The sequence below is a fragment of the Meleagris gallopavo genome, chromosome 3, assembly GCF_000146605.3.
Source record: "Meleagris gallopavo isolate NT-WF06-2002-E0010 breed Aviagen turkey brand Nicholas breeding stock chromosome 3, Turkey_5.1, whole genome shotgun sequence".
NCBI lineage: Eukaryota > Metazoa > Chordata > Aves > Galliformes > Phasianidae > Meleagris > Meleagris gallopavo.
This window is the reverse complement of record NC_015013.2, coordinates 12,425,758-12,432,028: the sequence shown is the minus strand read 5'-3', so window position 1 is coordinate 12,432,028 and position 6,271 is coordinate 12,425,758. Positions and strand designations below refer to the sequence as shown.

At 44.2% G+C, this 6,271-nt stretch overlaps 1 long non-coding RNA gene across 3 annotated transcripts in view; it reads right to left on the bottom strand.

Annotated features, from left to right (window-relative positions):
- LOC116216425 overlaps nt 1–6,271 on the bottom strand; it is a 76,077-nt gene that overhangs the window by 41,823 nt on the left and 27,983 nt on the right. The window contains exon 1 of one of the 3 annotated variants that reach the window (XR_004159140.1): nt 6,003–6,261. The exons of the other annotated variants lie outside the window; for them this stretch is intronic. This is a non-coding gene — a long non-coding RNA (uncharacterized LOC116216425). Of the gene's footprint in view, nt 1–6,002; nt 6,262–6,271 lie in introns of those variants that run through there. 3 annotated transcript variants of the gene reach the window in all.

Below are 6,271 nucleotides of genomic sequence, written 5' to 3'. Positions count from 1 at the left end.
GGAAAGAAAAGAAAAAAAAAAAAGGACAGTATCAATTTCTTAGAAGTACTGGAAATGTTACAGCAATTTAACCCTAAAAATATATTGCTCTGCTGTATCACTAGAGGCTAAATACAGTCCTATCAAAACTACACTGACTTTGTCAGAGCCAGGCTAGAGCTAGGTAACTTCAGCTCTGTCTCAGACTGGGGAGAAGGGAATAAGGGCAACGTGCTTTCCCGTTCCATTTAGTTTAGGCACCACTGGTCTTGTTCTCTGAGGTTTTTTTCCAAAAAATCATAACAATTTTCCTTTATTTTATATTGTATTACAGCAGGTGAAGCACATTTGCAACGTGAGAAAGACACAGATAAACAAGTAGATCCTCATCTGATTTATATTACCAACAAGCTTCATAGCCTAGAAAAATCAAAATGCCCTTAAGGTGCTTTTAAGCCAGGTTTCAAAAACCTAACAGTTTTCAGTAGTTCCTTCTTTGCTTTAAATATTTGATTCCTGGAACAATCTCACTAGAGGTTAGTTGCCTGCTCACAGAGGAACATACCTCCAATATACAAGTTGCAAAAAGGTTCTGCTGGAAAGGAGCAGCCAATAATAAATACCAAGCATAATTCATACACAATTTCATTTTTTAAAGAAAAATCTTAATATATTAATACATATACTAAAGCCTCAGGCTCTTACATACGCAAAAGGAAAGAAAATAATTGAAGCTCGTGGTAATCTGAAGTTTCTGTGCCAGATGCTGTCTCGTCATTCTAAGCAGATTCATATACTTAAAAATGAAGCTTGAAGATTTGTGGTGTTTCCTTTTAAATTAAGTGAATCACTACAAAGACTAACTGAGAGCTATTCCAGCCTTAGTTACAAAAATCAAGTAAAAAAAGTCTAAAAGAATCTCTGCCTACAAATATTGGGGAAGAGCAACACTTGCCAGTGCCTTCAAAAGCAGTTTCCCAGGAGACCCTGTTAATTCCCTGAGCAGCCTGAAACCTGCTCTCCCCACATTCAGGGTTGAAGTTTTGGTGGTGGTTTGCTTCCTAGCAAAGATTTTAAATTCAACTACTTCACAGTCACTATGACCTAGATGGCAACTTCACCCATATACACCCTCCCTATTTAAAAGAGGAGCACATTTCCTAGTGAGCTCTCTTTGTAACTGTACCAAGAAGTTATCATCAAAGTATAGGACGAATGTCCTGTACTTGTGTGCATCAGCAAGTTGAAGTCACCCATAAGGACGAGGGCAGCTGATCCAGAGGTATCTCTTTCATTCTTAGTAATAAGCTCCTAGTAATCAGGCTGAGAGAGTTGGAGCTGTTCAGTCTGGAGAAGAGGAGGCTCCAAAGAGACCACATAGCAGCCTTCCAGTACCCGAAGGGGCCTGCAGGAAAGCTGGGGAGGGACTTTTTGTAAGGGCATGTAGAGACAGGAAAGGGGAAATGGCTTTAAACTGGAAGAGAGTAGATTTACACTAGATATCAGGAAGAAATTCTTTACTGTGAGGGTGGTGAGACACTGGAACAGGTTGCCCAGTACGGCAGTGAATGCCCCCTCCCTGAGGCTTTCTAGGCCAGGCTGGATGAGGCTTTGAGCAACACCTGGTCTAGTGAGAGGTGTCCCTGCCTGTAGCAGGGGGTTGGAAGTAGATGATCTTAAAGGTCCCTTCCAACCCAAACCATTCTATTATTCTGTGATTCCTAAAGACTATTTCATTGCTATCATTGTCCTGACTGGGTGGCCCATAGCAGACTCCTACAACAAAATCTCCGTTATTTGCTTGTCCCTTAATCCCTACCTAGAGGCTCCCAACCATGCCATCACCAGCTGCCAGCTCTGTACAGCCCAGCCACTTTCTCACACACAGCCTCCTCCTGACCTCACCTGCCCTGCCTGTCCCTGCTGAAGATCCCAGAACAGACCATAGCAACACACCAGTCACAGGGCTCTGCCCACCAGTTTTCACCGATGCCAATGATGTCGTAGCTCTGGCACTGAGCCAAGGCTTCTGGCTCCTCTCACTTGCTCCTTGTGTGCTGCAAGCACTGGTGTAACAACATTACAAAGGTGCTTCATTGTAGCCAGCACCTCCTGAGCCTCACTGAAGTATCTCTCTAGAACACAGCCCTCACATTTTGTCCTGCCATCCTATAACTCATCAGGTTCACCACGTGAGCCTGGTTTTATTCCTTTTCCCCATGGAATCTGCTTTAAAGTTCTACTGATCAGCCCCAGTAACTCTTGTACAAAAATCCCATGAGAAAGGTGCATCCCATTAGATGCCAGCAGGCCTGGTGTTGTGTAGACCATCCCATGATCTAGAAACATAAAATTGTGTCAGTGATACCAGCCTTGGAGCCACATGTGGATCAGCTGGGTCTGCCTGTTCCTGTCAGTATTGCTCCCTGCAACCAGAAGGCTGTAAGAAAATGCTGCTGCCACCTGACTCGGACAGGAGGCTCGAGCACACCTTGGGTGGTCACATGTTCCCCTGAGAGCTCAGTTTGGGTGGCTGCAACTGGAGGGGATGCAGGGGTGACAGAGGATACAGCTTTCTGCCAAGTGGGTGCCATGACTACAGAAGAAAGCCTGTTTCTTCTCTAGGATTGTGCAGCCAAAGCGCTTTACAGCTGTTACTGAATTCTCAATTGCCCTTGATGAAATGAGAACGTTTTTTGCTAATATCTGGCATAGGAAAGAAAACAAGGACTAACCACCTTTTTTCAAAAAGCAGACTGCCACATCTGCAAGTACAATTTACTCCAGTGGGATGCAGAGAGCAAAGGTAATGCCTTTTCAATATAAAGCCCAAGGGAAAGTAAATCCTCTTACTATTCTCTACACTTACAGCTGCTGCTGGGCCACACCTCAGCATCCAAGGAGGATCGCGGAAGATCTTCTAACTAAACTACAATAGAAAATTGTGGCTGCATTCAGTCACAAACAACAGTTGTCCCACATCTCAAGGGGCATCACACTCTGCTTTTGTGCTCCCTTAGGGGGTATGGCCCTCAATGCCAACTGTTGCACAGTGCTGCAGCTTCTTCCTCCTCTACCCTCTATGGCATCAGGGAAATTCAATAGTTCTTGTAGAACTAGTGGGCCAAAGGTGTCTAAACATCACAGTCTCTCCTTGCAAAATAACTGTACAACATAATATCTTGACAGCTGTTGGACGGCAGTGGGATCAATTAGACCAGATAATGCTTTAGCTTTAGATTAAAAGGTAGATTACAGAAAGATTACAGACAAATACCTGCTTAGGGTATTGTCCACCGATCATCCCTCTATACAGCATCCTGGGCAGGGTGCTGAGCCCAGAATTAACCTCTCAGCATTGACTCCAGATCTGGGAACATTCAGTGTAAGGGATCGCTGCTCCCTGCTGCTCCCCATGGAGCCTGCAGCCATGGGCAGCCACAGTGCCTGCAGACCCACCTCCCACCTGATGCTGGTCCCTACACAGCTCCTAATGCGCGTGAGACACAGAAAAGAAAGAGCCTCTGAGCAGCTACCTGCCAGCTAACCACAGTCACAAACAGAAAGGAAGGAAATCCAGTTTTCCATTAAAAAGTCCCTTTCCCTATACAGCACAAACTTATTGCGATCTCATTTTATTTTTAAGATGGGTAACTGTTCCAGGCAATCTTGGTCCAGCACCTTGGTGTTCTGATACTTCCTGTTTATCAACCCCCACCATTTTTCAGCAGTACAATAGTGCCTGTGAGTTTATTTTATTTTTGTTAATACTACAATTTAACATTTTTGCTCATATAAAAACATTATTGTGAAAAGCCTTAAATTAAAAAAAAAAGTATTGAGGTAATTGCCCAGGGCAGGATAGCCTTCCTTTCTTCTCAGTCACAATTAAGAGATTTCTGTGTAACTTCTAGATTGCATTTCTGGATCAGTTTATTTTCCCTATTTGTTTTAAGAAGGGGTGTCATAACAAGCAACACTGAGCTCTTGAGAACCAACAAAGAAATGTTAATTTCTGTCTTTTTTTGCCCAGGGCTCACTGGTAAATTACTACTAATTCCCAAAGGTTTTCAACCACACAATTGTTAGAGATTTAGCCATCTTACTTCCTGTCTTCAGCCATGGATATAATGCAAAGCTCCAAAGAAGCAGAAAAACAAAAACAAAGAGCATCAAAGAAACCCAGAAACAAAATCCTGTCAGATGACTTTCGTAATGCCTGGCATTGCAACAGAAAGCCAAAAGTGCATGACTTCCCCACAGTTCTGAGATATGACTGAACTAATTTTTGCTTTATTTCATTGCTACACTATCTCCAAATCTCTGGACTGTAGGTTTCAGTACAGCCTTCTTTATAACACTTCACAATACGGACAACCAAGAAATACCTGTCCTCAGATTACATTAAACTTGTCATCTCAGCATGACAGCCCTAGGCCTCCGAATTACTACAGGTGTTAACAGCCCTTCCATTCAGAGCTGCCAGAGCATTAAACACCCGTGACTGTTTTCATTCTAGTCAATCCAGTGTCAGCTGGTAACAGGGATGCACTAGGCACATGCCAGTTCCATCGCCATCATCATCATTATTTATTATAATTATTATTTATTATTATTTACAGCAGTAGCAGAGGGACTCACCATTTTGTGGAGATTTACTGGAAAGAAGCTGTTTGTTTGTCTAAAAAAGTGTAGAAAACTGTCTTCAGCCCCAAGGCGGAAACTTCAGCCTTGAAGTGACCATGCTACCACCAAGATTGTTCTGCCTCTCCACATACTGCCATTTCCCACTTCTCTTTCCAAAGAGACACTTTACAGAAAGTTGCCAGGTATGAGTCTCCCGTCTCTTGTGGAGGAACATGCTGGCCAGCAGAATTATAGAACAGAATCATAGATCATTAAGGTTGGAAAGACCTCTAAGATCATCACGTCCAACTGCCCATCCATCACAAGCATGCCCACTGACCACGTCTCTCAGTATCACATCTGCACATTTCTTGAACTCCTTCAGGTCTGTTTCTGATGGGCAGCTTTCCAGTCACTCTGCACCAAGCCTGTAACGATGTATGGGGTTGTTGTGATCAAAGTGCAAGACACAGCACTTGGTCCTGCTGAACAATTGGACTCAGCCCATCAATCCAGCCTATCCAGATCCCTCTGTAGGGCCTTCCTACCCTCAGGCAGATCAACACTCCCTCCCAGCTTGGTGTCAGATCGTCCATAAAGATATTTAAGAAGAAACAGAAGGCACAAGTCAGACTGCCTCTTTCTCTGAAAGGGCAAGTAAGGATGCACCGGTGATTTAAAAAAATCAGATTCCTTGGTGACCACCACAGAAGGGAATAAAGGTTGATTTGCAGAGGGCCAGAGTTCCAGGATATGCCAGCATTACACACCATTGTAAAACCTCAAAAGTTTTACAATACTGAAGGGAATATCATTATTTTGTTTGCAAGAGAGGCATAGGACTGATATAAACAGCCTTAGAAGTCCTACACAGCAAAGTATCTTATCAAGGAAACTCACTGTGGGATTTAGCACAGAATTAAACAATTCCACCCTGGCCATTGTGTTTCTTTTTGATTTACAATAGTCTTGGCCCTCAGCTTCCAGCAGGAAACAGAAATAGGCTACTGGATCCCTTATCGGGATGCTTCATCACATTCCTAGAGCTTGACCTCAAGCTGTAGAAAGACCCCCTCCTTTAAACATAAGCTGTGGGCTGCTGTTACCTCCCAGGTGGACCTGCTGCTGCTGTTCTGTTAGTGCCAAGCCCTGAACTCCGTGGCACCCACTCAGCACTATGAAGAGTGCAAGAATTCCCTAGAATGGGAAAGGCAGTTATCATTATTTCACTGAACAAACTGTGATTTAGGGATTGGTCTTATGTAAAGATGCTACATTAGCCTGTCCTATTTTAGAACAGCTTTCCTGATGAAAACAATAGAATGCATTAAGAAGTTGTGCAGTCTTCCTTGCTGTTAGTATGACAAGCAAGTTTGACAGAAGCGGGGAGGACACACCTGACCTTTACAGAGCTGAATGGACCAGATGCTTTCTGCCGGTCCTTCTTGGTTATGTATATTTCTGCAGATGAGCCACGCTTCCTCCACACTACGCTGCCTTTTAAGCACCGACGCCGCAGCAAAGAAACGCATTTCTCCAACGTCTGCGTTATCAGCCGCATCCCTGCCTCTCCAGGCCCGCGCCCGGAGCGCAGCGCCGCCGCTTCCCGTCGCAGGGTGTGTGACTTTCGCGCAGCCCCGGTTACGCTACGCAAGAGCCGACGGAG